Raw genomic sequence first — 15,960 nt, forward strand, 5'->3', positions numbered from 1 at the left:
ATAAATGTAGAGAAGAAGAGAAGAAGAGAAAACGGGACTTTTAAAATCCACCAGGGCAAGATGGAAGCCCTGAATTTGTATGCTTCAAAGTTGGGTGGGATTAAACCACTGGAGTGTGGGACTGTTCTTCTGTGGTTGTATCTGCTTTTGTTAAGAACTAGGGGCCAAGCCCGTTGCATTCAGGAATACAATGGGTGCTAGATTAGCGGGGTGGGTTGGAAGAATTCTGCAGATGGCCTCCCCCTTCTCCCAGGACCTGGAAAGGCTGCAGGCAGCTGTTAGGGAACTCACCAGCAGGGGGAGCTCTCATGCAGCAGGCATCTGCAGCCTCGGAGGGAAGTGGGAGGAGGAAAGGATGGTCAGGTATGTGGTACGGAAGGTGATTGGCTGGCTGCTGGACAGACAGGCAAGCCGATTGGAGGAGGAGGCACTCAGGGCGGGACAGCTGCCCTGAGTGGGTGTTAAGCACTGAGTGGCACTTAAGCCATGAGACACGCTCCTCCTCCAAGCTCTTACCAGAAATATTAAGTGGAACAAATGGTGTCCCATCTCACCTCTCAAGGCGACCGATGCCAGTATTCAAGTCGGGAGCCTTCCTGTTCTGCTCTTCCTCTATTCCACTTCTTCCTTCCTGCAGGATGAACGGGAGAAGCTGCCTTAAGGTGAATCAGACCCTTAGTCCATCAAGGTTGTCTACCGCATGCGTGGGCCCTCAGCGCATGTGCACATTCGTGGGTGGGCCATGCATGCACGTTTACACCATGTGCGGCTGCAAATGCACATGTGTGGGCGGACAGCGCATGCGCACATGCTTGAAACGGCCGTGCATACGGCCGCGCATTGCACAAACGTGCATGCATAGCCCAGCCGCACATGTGCATTTGCGCATGCGGCCGAACTTCCCTCTCCCCCCTCCTCCTGAAAAAAGAAGCTTGCGGCCTGGGGGGGGGCGGGGAGAGGGAGCTCTGCTCAGTGCCGGGGCCTTCGTGGCCCGGCACCGGGCCACAGCCCAGTGGTTGGGGACCACCGCTCCAGAGGGACTGGTTGGCCACTGTGTGAGACATAATGCTGGACTAGATGGACCACTGGTCTGATCCAGCAGGGCTCTTCTCACATTCTCTAGATGAAAAAGAAACATAGATGTAGCTTTAGAGGGGATGGGGAAGGTGACCAAGTAGGCATAAGGAGTTGGAAGCATAAAAATGCTACTTAAAGGGCAGGATAGAGGAATCTATTCCGGTTCCTGGCAGCCAGCTTCATGACCAAGCTCAAGGAAACAAATCTGAGCGTGATTCTTCTGTGCAGCTGAGTCACGCACTTCCCCTTTCTCCCCGGCGTTCCTCTGGCACGTGACCCACCTGAGGTCTTGTTTGTGGATGACATTAAACTTGGAGGAGGCAGCAAACAGCTAGAGGAACTGCAAAGTGACCTAAGGGGCAGCAAGCATCCCTGGGTTTCACAGGCAAACAGAAAGGACGCAAGGAAGAAAACCAACAGAGAGATCTCCAGGAGGGAGGGAAGGAGCAGACAAAACCTGGAAGAATGCCATTTTTGGGGCCAAATGAGTCACTGAGAATGAGCTTTATATCCAGCCTGGCTCAGTTAGTCTTCCAAATGTTCAACAATACAACGTGCCTCCAGGGAGAACTATTTGGAACGGTTTCCTTCCGAGCGGCGCTGTCTATGCAGAGTTAATTTCTATAATGAATGCGTTGTTCCATCACTCCTTTTCTTTCTTTTTTTTAATTAAAGCACTTATATCCCACTCTTCTTGCCATCAGCCGTGCTTCCAGGTGGCTTACAAAGCCGGGAAAGGGCCCGCACTTTATGACAAAATCTAAAACTTAGCCTAAAACATAATCACCTGCAGGTGGAACAGAAGCTATAATATAGGTAGCTCCTTCTCTGGCTATAGCAGCCATAGAAATCTGTTCATCTGCTATCAAAAGCCCGGCAGAGCTCAGTGGAAGGGCCTCTGCTTGGCACAAGCACAGTGACTAGTTGCAATACAATAGAGGCCAGTCTCATAGCATGAACACATGAAGCTGCCTAATATTGTATCAGACCTTGAATCCATCCACCCATTTATTTATTTATTACATTTATACACCGCCCTCCTCGGGGGCTCAGAAGTGGTTCACATGGAACAATGTCAGTCTTGACAACTCAGACTAGCAGTGAGTCTCTGTGGTCTCATGCAGAGATCTTTCCCATCACCTACTGCCTGGTCCTGCTATAACTGGAGGTGCTGGGAATTGAACCTGGGACCTTCTGCATGTCAAGCAAATGTTCTCCCACTGAACCACAGCCCCTCTCCAGGACTCTCCAAGGCCTCAGGCTGAGGTCTTCCACATCATCTACTGCCCAGTCCTCTTAACTGGAAGTGCCAGGGATTGAACCTGGGACCTTCTGCATGTCAAACAGAGGATCTACCACTCAGCCATGGCCCCTCTTTATGGCCCTCCAGGCTCCCAGGCAGAGGTCTTTCCCATCACCTACTGCCTGGTCCTGCTATAACTGGATATGCTGGGGATTGAACTTGAGGCCTTTTGCATGGTAAGCAGGCGGTCTGGGGCACTGAGCCACAGCCCTTCCCTTGGAATGTGCCCACAAATTGGCCTATGCTGTCAAAAGTCACCCCATGAAATGCCCCCAGAGAAGCTGCCTATGCCAGCTGCATTTGCTGGCAGGGGCTCATGGGAATTGTAGTCCATGGACATCTGGAGGACCACAGGTTGACTACCCCTGGCCTATGTCAAACTCTAAGCCCACGGCCAGTGCAGCCTCCTAGATGATCCAGCCTTGCTGTACTTCAGCATGTTTCTTTTTTCTACCTGCTCCTCAGTCCCCAGTCCCACCTGCAGCTCCATAAATTTCCAGATTAGCTCTTGAAGATTAAACAAAAAACAAAAAAACACAGGCCTGTAACGGCGAATTGTCTTTCAGAGTAATTACTTCATTTGGTTGAAATTAGTTCTGCGCAGAGCTTCACCCCTGACTTGTGTTTACGAGGGAAGTGTGAAATTATTCAATTTGAATGGCAGCAGCAAAGATAACACAGGCTAGGTTTATGACTCAAAGTTTCAGCTCATTTGATGGGAGAGATAATTCCCGGGCAATGCTACCTGCGGGACAAGAAGCGAAAGAACAACAGAATGCATTTAAGCACCATGAGGACTCGTACCTTTCACAATAGAGAGGAGGTTCATATATTCTCATCTTTGGTTTTCATTGTTCAAGCAATTAAGGAATCTGAAAGTATATTAGTTTAACCTCAGGGAAGCTTCTTATGCGTATTAAGCATTGAAAGATAATCAGAGACCAGGGTATTAATGAAGGCCTATTAAGATAAAGACTTGCGTGTGGGTAGTGAATATACATATTTCTGGAACACTCCAGAGAAAATATACCTTAAAAATCAGTTTGGGAGGGATTGCGTGTCAGGGAGTTCAGTACAGGAACAATCTTTAGCAAAGTTCGTAGGCCTAATCTGGTGGAAACCGCAACAGGCAGTGAGGTATAAAAATTATAATAAGTGGAGGTGTAATAATTAGGGGGCAAGTTAAGATCGTGATAATGAAGGTTCAAGACTCCACTTAATTATTTGATTCATTGCATGACCCAGCTCCCTTGCTTATGCTTTCTTCACTCTCCAAATAAACCAGGCAGAAGTTCTACTGGAAAGGGGTATTTTTATTGAAAAAGAAGGGCAAAACGCCCATCCAAACATGTGGAAAAACACATTCGAGGACAACTAAGAGGAAATCAGGGAGAAAGCAATGTTGGGGAAGGGAATATTTGTTTGTTTGTTTGTTTGTTTGTTTATTTGCCGCCCTTCCCTGAAGGCTCAGGGCGGTTTACAGGGAACAGGAAACAGCTACAGATAACAGGTACAGATGTATACAAGTCTCAAAGAAAGAAGGTCTACAAAAGCAGCAGCAAAAATGACCAGTATTTTCGTGTGTGTGTGTGTGGGGGGGACCCACAGAGTGAGGGAGAGGCCAGAAACTATGGATCAGGATGCCTTATTTTATAGGGCAAACTGCTCCCTGGGGCAACAATAACTTGATGATTTTTCCTGAGGTGGACTATTGGTTTAGAAGGTGCATGAGGATATGTGAGTAGTGGATGGGTAAAGCTACCTGTTTGGGTTTGTAGTGTTAAGTGTTGCTTAATTAGGAAAAGGAATGAGGGGACATGAGGCTGGGTGTTAATCCAAAGGTGAAGCAATAAGTTCTTGGGAGACCCATTGTCCTAAACTATGTGACTCTCTAGGGCTGGGAGGATGTCTTTAGGTAGAAAGGCACTCTTATACTTCTAAACTACATGCCCAGGCTTGTCTCTGGCTGACACCCAAATTTTGTGTCTTTTGGGGCCAGGCAGTGTATTACATGTATAATTTTTGAGATGCTACTGAAGGGTGTTCATGGTTTTCTAGCTGTAAACTGCCTCTCAACAAGAGGAGGAGGTCTGACTTCTCACCCATGCAAGACTGGATATGATGATTTCTGTCTTCTCCCTTTTTTCTGCCAGCCCTTATGCAGAATCTCACCTCATCCCAAGGGGTCTCCTGGTTATGGGTGGGTGAATCTACCTTTTGGGAATATTCTATGGTAGAATTTGCTTCAAACCATAGAGTTTTGCCCCAAAATCAGAATGCACCCCCACCCCCAGCATGCCAACTCACTTCTTGGTAACATAAGCTCATTGTAATGTTCTTCCAAGTTCAATTGAGTTAGGAGAGTAGTTCAGGGGGTGGTGCATGTAGAAAGTGGGGACCTCCATCTGGACCAGAAGACCTGGTAACTCTAGTCACCAGGTTTTATGGTGCCCACAGAAACCATGTCGGAGATACCTTATATAGATTTCCTTAAGTAACTGTGTTTTCTAGAATAGTTGCCTAGTTAATAGTGTTTTTTTAAAAAAAATCCTGGTCTCTTGAGTTTTTGGAAACAGACCTCTGAGTAGAACTTATGGAAAAACCTAGATGCTGAAGCAGACAACTCAGTAAAAGAGGAAAAGGGAAAGAAGGGTGAAATTGAGTTTCTGTTTTCCCACAAGTCCACACAATCACAAATACACATTCTCAGTAAGACAGCTCACCAAGGGCAGCTTGAATCTATATCTGGACAAGCATTAGGTGAAAATTAGTTCAGAAATTAGATTGCCCCCAAACACATCAAATCCCCAAGGAAGGGTCCCTTGGTAGTGGCCCATATTTATTGAAGGAAAAAAGGGAAAATGTGGATTTTTAGATCTTTTTTTCTAGCAGCCTCATTGTGTAGACCTGGACCTTACGCTCCGAGGCTTGTTAGATGTATAGGAAGCTGACCACAGGAACAGACAGCTTTCAAAAATATTAGATCAATTTGTGCAGGATAATTCTATCCTGCGAAAGAAAGAAAGAAATGTAGATCCGAGCAGGTTATTGCTTATATATCTTCTATCTTCTTCTATATCTAGCCTGGTATTGGAGGAGAAGGAGAAGAAGAGTTGGTTCTTATATGCCACTTATATGCCACTTTTCTCTACCCGAAGGAGTCTCAAAGCGGCTTACAGTCGCCTTCCCTTTCCTCTCCCCACAACAAACACCCTGTGAGGGAGGGGAGGTTGAGAGAGCCCTGATATTACTACTCAGTCAGAACACCTGCTGGTTGTTCTTAGCAATAGATTTTTCTATCACTGTTTCCAGAAGTACCTTTTTGGACACAATAAAGCTCTGGACCTTTTTCTAAGAAGAACATCTCTGGTTTTGCTTATCTCCTCCAAAAGAGCAGGCTTGGTCCGTGACAGGTCTCCACAAGGTCAAACTCTGAAGCTGGTGGATAGCTGCTCCTTCTCTCAACTACAGATTCCTCCAAATTGCACCCACATAAACTACAGATCCCTTCTGCACACTCCAGCAGCCAACGTGAATTTTGAAGGGCCGTTAACATAGCCAGAAGGCAGTAATGTTGTATTTCAGGCTATTCATCAAAATAGCAGCCAAGCTCTTGGTTTTGAAGTCAACAAAGGAAGGGGTTAACAGAACAAATTAATATGGCACAGGGTCGAGTGCTCAAGAGCCTTTCCCAGTGTGCTGTCATGGAGGGGTGGGGAGGTTAACCTTGTGACATGATCCCTGGTCAGAGACTAATGGTGCACTTCCATACACTCTAAAGCAGGGGTAGTCAACCTGTGGTCCTCCAGATGTCCATGGACTACAATTCCCATGAGCATTTGCTGGCAGGGGCTCATGGGAATTGTAGTCCATGGACATCTGGAGGACCACAGGTTGACTACCCCTGCACTAAAGAATATGCTTTCAATCCACTTCCAACGACTCCAGTCAGCAAGCCTGGACTCTCAAAAAGAACAGTGTTTCTGATCAAACTATGTTCCTTCCACACATTGGGTGATGCACATCCCATGTGCTTCTGTGGCTGGATTTTCCTGCCATGCACAAACCTGAACTGACCTAATCCAATCTCAGCTACAATCACCCAGTTTCTGGGGCATGCAGCTAGCCCTTCCCACAAACAAACAAATACCAATTCTTTTCTTTGGAAGTGCTGCATTCTCTCCAGGAGAACTTGATCTCTGTCACCTGGAGATGAGCTAAAATTCCAGCTACAAGTTTTGGGTTTAGAATGATTGAGGTCTGGACCTACAGAGACCTATGGAGATCCCAGGTGAACTTGGTGAGGTTTTACTTTGCTTCTCACTCTCCATGATATTTTATTTTATTTAGGTTTCTGTACCGCACTTCCCTACGGCTCTGGGCGGTTTACATTAAACATTGTGGAACGCTTACACAGAATATTATAATAATACTATAAATAACAATCATAACATAACATGGGAACTAGAACAGTGTTTTTAACAGTTGGAAATGATTTTTAACAGAACAGCAATGACAATCCCTGGGCAGGTCAGATTTATCAGTCATGGAAGGGCATCGGGGAGAGGGGGGGCCAGCACATATTTGAGTCGGTCGGTCTCACGCAAATACCTGGTCGAGGAGCTCCCTTTAGCAGGCCCTGCGGAATTGTGGGAGTTTGGACAGGACCTTCTTTGGGGCCAGGGATGAGCAGCCAGTTGGAGGTGGCAGACCATAAGGCTCTTTTGGGGTTGTAGGAGGGAGGCGGTCTCTCAGATACACTGGGCACCTGCAGCTATCCTGAGATTTCCACCTGCAGCTTCCTATTCTTTGTCATATAGTGTGCTGCTGTCGTAGGGGAGGGGCCATGCTTCTTATTTGAGGAGCAGCCTGGGCAGCCAATGCTTGCAAGATGATATATTCTTCTTAATGAAACTCAGAAGTGTCTAATGAGTATCGAGGTGAGTTATGTGCACTGCAGAAAAGCTTGTCGAGTTCTCCTGATTTATGAGGTTGTCTTTTTTTTTTTTTGCGAGGAGGTCTTATAGAATAATCTTACCGGGGAGCGAGGCAAACTCTCCATCCTGTCTCCCAATTTGATTGTTTACTGCAATTTGGGGGGGCAGAGCAGAGACAGCTTTTGAACCACCGTTTTATTTAGCCTGCTCAAGAATATGTCTCCTTCTTAGAATAACATAGGGAGTGAATTTCAATGGATTTCCAGAAAAGGGATCAGAGATTATAATAGATTTTATTGAAGGGAAAAGAGAACTGACTAATAAATACCACCACTGCTTTATTGAGAATTGAAACAACTTTGTAAGGCGAGGGGGACAGGGCTAGCAGTCTAACTGACTAATTGTTCTTCTCCTTCACCTGAAAGAAATCAGGGAGGGAATGAGCTCAAAGGAGCGGGAAGTCTTCCAGTTAGCCAATCAGGATACAGGAGATTATTTGAAAAGTACCCAGAAGTTCCTAATCTTTAAACCGCCCGTGGCGCCACGGGCGCCACTGACTAAATAATTCGTTAAGGGGCCTTGAGGTGGGCTTTGTCCGTGATGAGGAAGGGTCCGGATTGGACCCTTCCTCACGACAGACAATCGGAGGGACCAATCGGCAGGCGCAAAGCGCCTCTCGCCGCATCAGGCCGCCGCCGCCGAAAAAATGCCCGCCGACGACGACGACGACCAAGCCGCCGACCAGCCCACCGACGACGACTGTAAGTACTTAGCGCCCGCTGCATTTCCCTGCAGCGGGCTTGGTTACTAGTTTAAGTATACTACACATCTCGCCCCCTGTAGGATATCCTTCACATATGCTGTGGAGTCATGCACATTACTGATTTTGCATATTCCAAACCTTTGAACAAGATAGTCTCAGATAATTACAATATTTTTTTGGTGTACTGGTTAAAGTGATTAGTGTGTGATATTACTAAAGAAGAGTTGGTTCATATATGCCACTTTTCTCTACCCAGAGGAGACTCAAGGTGGCTTACATTTGCCTTCCCTTTCTTCTCCCCACAACAAACACCCGGTGAGGCTGAGTGTACAAAGAGACACAGACTTTCTGAGTAAGAGGAGATAGCCCTAACGGTCTAACTGATTAATGAGGAGGGCAAGCAGACAGGAAGTGTGCATACAGGAGCAGGAAGTCTCCAGTTGAGCCAATCAGGACACAGGAAGAGATCATTTGCAAGCCCTGCAGAAGTATTCAAGATCCCACTCGTCTCTGATATCGCTCAGAAGAGCATTCCACCAGGACAAGTCAAATTTTGCTAGCTGGATCTTAGAACCCCTTGGGTAAGGTGACCATCAGTTCCACCTTTGGCGGGGCTGTCCCGCTTTTGGGGCATGTGCCCCATGTCCTGCAGCATTTCCCGCCTATCCCATGGCTTTCTCTTTTTTATTATTAATTTTTTTTTAATTTCTGCGCAGCAGGCAGCTGAGTAGACAGCATGGGCTCAGGAGGCCCCCGCGCAGGAGCCAGGGATCAAGAGGCCCCCGCGCAGGCACCCAGCCTCCGTGGGGGGGCTTCCCAGCCAGGTCTGCTGCTGCCTGCTCGAGCAGCCTTCTTGCCTCCAGACCTTGCTGCGTCCCGGGCCGCCGCCGCCCTAAGGCAAGTTGGAGAGGGAGGGGGGAGGGGGAGGCCCGCCTGCCACCGCTGCTGCAACCCTTCTAAGTGTTGTGGAGGGGGGAAGGGAGAGCCTTCCACCACCACTGCCCTTCTATGGGTTGGGTGGGGGGAAGGGGGGGCCTTCCTGCCACCACCGTCATGGTGGTGGCGGCACATCCCACCTTGTGACCACAGATTTCTGGTCACCTCATCCTTGGGGGACCTTTAAGGAGAGGTGGCCCTTGTGTTACGGATTTCGCAAGTGGGACCCCTCCCCTGTGGCTGTGGCTACCGGCCTTGCTCCCCCTCCCCCCCAATATTTTCTTCTCCATTATTGACCTGACTACATTCCAGCACAAGGTAAGGAAGAGCCAAGAGTTATGTCTTTAACAAATGTATTTTTTTGATGTTTTCGATTTGGGCTTTGCTCTTCCATTAGGGAGCCAGACATTTTTTGATATTGAACTCTCCCGCATGACAAAGGAGGGAGCCCTTAATGGACTTTCGGCTACAAGAAGTAACCACCAGTCAAAGGAAATTACAGGGGCCGCTTAGTCTAACCGGTTTCTGAAGCTATTTTGTGGCCTAACGGAGTCATTTGCCTCCTGCACGGAGCGATCCTTCATCAGAGGAAGGTGCCGTCGAGCAGATGCAAGTGAGGAATGTATATTTTTCAAAGGAAATAAGAAATGGGAGAAGAAATATCTCTCGCCCAGCCAGAGAAAATGGAAGTCAAAATTATTGAAAACATTTGTCTTGTTCTGTTATGGAGCATCACGGAGATTCTTGCCGATAGGTCACAACTTTTAACCAAAGGAAGGATTGGGAGACTGTTTAGGATCATAGGCACAAAAGCATCACAAAATGATCCATCAGAAGGGTCACCCTTCAGGAGGGATGTCAGTACCCAGGTGGGACCAGGGGAGGGGGGGGGGTCCCCTGGAATTATATTGCATCTCCAAACTAGGGTGGACTCCATAACATTATGTTCCACTGACGTCCCTCTCCACTTCAGTTTCCAACCTTTCCTGACTCCACCCCCAATGTCTCCAGGTCTTTTCCGACAAAGAGGTGGCAACCCTATTACACTTAAGGTGTTGTTGATATTATGAGCTAAAAGGTAAAGGTAAAGGTATCCCCTGTGCAAGCACCGGGTCATGTCTGACCCTTGGGGTGACGCCCTCTAGCGTTTTCATGGCAGACTCAATACGGGCTGGTTTGCCAGTGCCTTCCCCAGTCATTACCGTTTATCCCCCCAGCAAGCTGGATACTCATTTTACCGATGGATGGAAGGCTGAGTCAACCTTGAGCCGGCTGCTGGGATTGAACTCCCAGCCTCATGGACAGACAACTTCAGACAGCATTGCTGCCGCTTACCACTCTGCGCCACAAGAGGCTCTAGTCTCTGTTAAAGCCTCCTATTCAATATGGCTGTTCGTCATGGGTTGTTCCAATAATCCCAACTTTGCATTAAAGAGGTCTGAAGTTCAACTTCCCTATATTTGCCAAAAGGGTTGGGGGGAAATAGATTGTGACCTCACTGGATTTTTGTTCCTTGCCAATGTTTTCTATGTTCTTGTTCAACCTCTTCCCATTCTGTTCCTCTTCTGGGCCAGGTATATCTCCTTTCTCGCCTTTGGGGAGAACAGAAGGGCAGGGACTGAAGGGTACTTGGCTTCTGACTCTTAGCCCACAGAGTTTAAATATGCAAAGAACCAAGCTGCTTACAAGAATAAAATAGTTCATTCTCTCTGTTCGGGAGGCAAGCAGGGAGGAAGTGTGCGCAAAGGAGCAGGAAGTGTTGGATCTGTGGGTTCAGAGACTGGGACAGGAGGAATCCATTTCAGCTCTTTATTGTGAACCTAGCACAATGGTGCAAGAGGCAACCCCTCCCCAAAACACCCCGACTTATATATAAACTGGGAACAAAAGGATCTTCCTGCCAGTGTGCACTATTGGTCAGTTTCGCTTTAAACTGATTGGATCCAGCAGATGGGATCCAACCATGTGCTGGCCAGTCGCATACTCAGGATTACGATCCTGCCTTAGACCTCAAGCTCAGTCCTCAGCAGCTCTACAGACACAACAGGAAGTCTTCCAGTGAGCCAATCAGGACACACGAGGAGACTATTTAAAAAAATCAGGAAGTCCCTAATCTAACTATGCTAAATATTCATCTCTTCTGATGCCCCCTGCAGGATATTCTTCATATCTTTTTGAATCACACACAATGCAGATCTTGCATATTACAACAGGGACGCTCGTCCCCAGGTGGGATCTGGGGACCCCCTGGAATTTTAGCTCCTCCCCAGACTAAAGTGATCAGTCCCGCTGGGGGAAAAGGCTTCTTTGCAGGTTGGACTCCATAGCTTTATTCTCCACTGAGGTTCTTCCCAATCCAAACCCTGCCTACCCCTGGCCCTACCTCCAAATTCTCCAGATATTCCCCACCCCAGAGCTACTGCTTCTGTTCATTGTTCTTTCCTTCCATGTGTTCATTTAAATTGTATTTTTTTAAAAAATGTGTATGTCTCTTTGAGTCCCTGCTGGGGCAATAGGGTGGAGTAAAAGAGGGAAATAACTAAATATTTACACGGGGATGATTATGAAAGCAAACGCCTTCTGCCAAAGACACCCTTGTAACATCCTCGGCCAGCTAATCATGCCGACCATATAACCGCTAAAAGGCTGCATCTATCTAATAATCTTGTTTACGGACGGACGGACGGAGCCAGAATTACCATGGCAGGTTTACAAGGATCCTGGCAGGCGGTCGGAAAAAAACCACATTAACATAATGTCATAAATAAGCAGGTCTCCCTAGCAACCTTTTATCCACTTTGCCAGGCCTGGTAAACTCAGCTGCAATTTGTGATGAGGTGGATCCCGGCTGTAAATATTTTAATCGCTTCCAATTCCTAGGATTGTAATTGACTGTTGCTGCGGCGGTTATGTTACTCATATTGCTCGATGCAGCATTAAGGGATATCCCATTCGGTTCTGCGATGCCAGGCAGGGGGGAAATGGCCTACCTCCAAAGAACTAACAGCCCAGCCATGGAACGGGTACAGAAGAGAGTGACAAAGGAACGGGTACAGGAGTGACAAAGGTCGCCAGGTTTACAGATGATACTGGATCACTCAGGGCGGTGAAATCCATCACGGATTGTGAAAACAGCTGTGAAGATCTGGACGCATCCCACTATCAGGCTGAGGGGGATCTCAGAGCTTTCTGAATGTGCCACCCTGCAGGACCTTTTCGGTCTTGGCCCCGGCCAGGTGGAATGAGCTCCCAGAAATGCTAAGGGCCCTGCTGGGGAGGTCTCAGTTCCACAGGGCCTATAAGACGGAGCTCTCCCACCGGGTGTTTGGTGGTGGCCAGACCAAGGGAGGTCTATTGAGTCCCTGTTCTCTTTTGCTCACCCTCTGAGGTGCTGGGTTGAAGGGGAACTACTGAGTTTTAAAGTATACCGGGAAGTTGCAGGATTGTTGGATTGTTTCGATGTATGGGTCTTTTTTTCTATTTTTTACAGTTTTATCTTACTGCTGTACACCTGATGATGACGTTCGGTAAGATCGACAGCTTCTCACCCCTGAGCATCCTCTTCTGTGGATCTGTTTTGGATCCCAGCAAGCCTAAAGGGTGTCGAATCAAGAGAAAAGTAACACAGCAAGCCCGGCAAGACAGAGACACATTACTTTCAGCAATTGCAGGGGCACAAACGTGGTCACCCACTTGAACACGCTGTCGCGACTGTTCTATGCCCTTCCATCAACACTCTGTGCTGGCCACCTATGACAAAAGACGACAGGATGTCATGGTGTCTCGTTGTAGGGCAAACGCCCCCTTCTGAGACGTTCCAGGGGGCAAGGAGAGAAGGGGTCAGGCAGAACAGCTTGTGACAGCCGTGGACAACTAGCTTGCCCTCAAATCTGCTCATTCGCAATGTTTGCCTTCCTGGAGGCCTTAGCCAAAGTCAGCACGAAGAAGCAGGCCTTCACGGAGTCGAATCACTCATGTGGCCTTCGAAGGGAAAAGGCGAAGGGTGTCTTGGGCTGTATCAACACTAGCATCACATCGAAATTGCAAGATTGCACAGTTCTGAAGGCCTCCCTTCAAAAGGGACGTGGAAAATATGGAGATGGTGCAGAGGAGAGCGAAGAACAAGCCCTGTGAGGAAAGGCTGAGGGATTTGGGAATGTTCAGCCTGGAGAAGAGGAGGTGGAGAGGGGACAGGAGGGCTGCCTTGAAGTCTTTGAAAGGTGGTCCCTTGGAGGAGGGCAGGGAGAAGTTCTTGTTGGCAGCAGAGGAGAGGACCTGCAGGAATGGGCTTAAACTTTGTGGAGAATGGTGCTAGCTAAAGAGGTCAGTTCCCCTGGAGGAAATGGGTACTTTAGAGGGTGGACTCCATAGCACTCCACTCCACTGAGGTCCCTCTCCATGCCAAATCTCATCCCTTCCTGGCTCCATCACCAAAGCCACTAGGTATTTCCCAGCCCAGAGATAGCAACCCTATGGGGACCCGAATTATAGCACCTCATTGGGGACCACGATGGTTGGGGATATCTTGTTCAGGGTCAGAGACAATCAGAGCATGTTTTGCAATCCCCTTAAATCTGTTGGAATGTGCAAGATACACATGTGCACAACTGAGCAGAATATAAAGAGTGTCCTGTAGGGGGCATCGGAAGAGATGTGTATATAGCATAGTTAGAGTATGAACTTCCTGGGGATTTTCAGATTATCTTCTCCAGTGTCCTGATTGGCTCGACAGGAGGCCTTTGAGCACAATTCCTCCCTTTTTGCCCCCGGAACAGCAGCTGAGCAGAAGAATTTCTGCGGACAACAGTTAAAACAGTTAGGTTTCTCTCTCTCCCCCCCCTCTTACAAAGTTGTTTTGGGCTGTAATGCATCAACTTCCATCTTCCAAGAAGCTCTCTCGGGTCTTCCTAATAATGCTGGATGAAATTCCCAGGAAAAACGGGAGATTCCAGGGACATACTCCCATCTCTGGAGTCTAAATGGACAATCAATCCACGGGAAAAAGAGAGAAGAAAACACTTGGTTACTGGACTCTATTATCCTATTTTTTAAAAAACCCGAAATTTATTACCTGTGCTGGTTTTATTTAATGCCGGTACCCTTCTCAATGATCCGTTCCTCTGGTCCTCGCAACCTTAAATCATGCAATTTGTTTCTATCTTAGAGGGGCGACAGGAGATGAAGCAAAGGCAGGCACACGTCTCACAATGTCTCCTTAATGATGAACCCGGCAGCAGATTTGTTATTAGCGACAATTGACAACCGTTATTACTGCCCCAATGCAGTCCCCTCTGAACTTCTCTTCTGACGCCCTCGTCCAAGTCACCACAGTTCATCAATCAATCAATCCAGGGAAGCCTGACCTCTTGTCTCTTTTCCAACAGCCCTTCTGGTGCTACAAGCCAGCTCTTCTAGGAGTTTTATTGAGCCCATGCTCACTGCCAGGGGTGTGTGTCATGCTTCACCACGTGGGCATGGAAGAGAAAAGGTTCAACTTTCAGTTGTGAGGACTCAGAATGAGGCCCAGAGTCAGCTTCCACTGGGTGACTGAGGCAGTCACTCACCCTCGACTCCACTTTCTCCCCGAACTGTGCCTCTTGGCCCTTTGATTCCTTCCTCACTCCCAGAGGGTCCTACCTTCAAGGGCTCAAAAGGGTATCCCGTGCCATACCCTCCCCACCACCCTGCTTCTGGACATCATGCCCGGGCTCCTTGGAGCACATTTTCTCCCCTGATTGCCTCCAGAAAAACAATTAGTCAGTTAGACTGTTAGGACTCTCTCTCTCTCTCTCTATTCTCTTCTGTATATAGTTGTTTCTCTTCTCAAAAAACGTAATTTATTCTTTAAGCCGCAGGTGCTTCATACATCCTTTGCATATTTCATTTCTGCCCGCTGGATCCTACTACCTTTTTAGCCTGGTGAAAGAAGGACCAGGAATTCCTTTTGTCCACTTAAATGCTTTTTCCGGCAATCATGAACGGACATAAGCCATGTGGGAAGGATGCCGCAGTGAGCAGGAACACCAGACACAAAAGAGCTAAACAGATGGCAGAACCAATCCCAATTTCCTGTTGAACAGAGAGTCATTCTTCATTGGTTTCAGGAGTCAAAACATTCCAAGCTGCAGGGGTAGTCAAACTGCGGCCCTCCAGAGGTCCATGGACTACAATTCCCAGGAGCCCCTGCCAGCGTTCGCTGGCAGGGGCTCCTGGGAATTGTAGTCCATGGACCTCTGGAGGGCCGCAGTTTGACTACCCCTGCTGTAAGGTGTGTTTTTGTTTGTTTTAGAACCATAAGCTCACGTCCCCTTCAGAACTATTAATGATGTCTTGTTGAATATACGTCCCCTCCATTTCCAAGGTGCCGCTAAGTGACAATTGCGTCTTTATCTAAGGGCTGAAAATTGGATTTCTAAAATGTCAAGCAAATTGCCTGCATTTAGATTCTGTGGGGTGTACAGGCGAGTGTGCACACACAAACACACACACACACACACACACACAAACAAATCCTTTGAAGGATGCCATTAATTAATCTCAACTGACCCAGATTTCCTCATTTTGAGTAGTGGCTGAGGGATGGGAAGGGATTTTGACAGGTAGCTGTACGCTCCTCTGTGAGGCAGCCCCAAGGCGCTTCCTATAACAATGACATGCAGAGGGTTTTCTGCTGCTGTAAGTGGATGGCCGAAAGGGAAGTCTGAAAGGGAAGGAAGAAGGACCAAGCTGCAAGCTAGCGTGAGCATTACTTGAAAAGGATCCCACGAGGGGAATTATGGGGGATCTGAATAGTTTAGCAAGAGGCTGGGTGAGCCAGTTTGGTGTGGTGGTTAGGAGTGCCGACTTCTAATCTGGCATGCCAGGTTCGATTCTGCATTCCCCCCACATGCAACCAGCTGAGTGACCTTGGGCTCGCCACGGCACTGATAAAACTGTTCTGACCG

This window comes from Paroedura picta, chromosome 10 (genome assembly GCF_049243985.1).
Source record: "Paroedura picta isolate Pp20150507F chromosome 10, Ppicta_v3.0, whole genome shotgun sequence".
In the NCBI taxonomy this organism is placed as follows: domain Eukaryota; kingdom Metazoa; phylum Chordata; class Lepidosauria; order Squamata; family Gekkonidae; genus Paroedura; species Paroedura picta.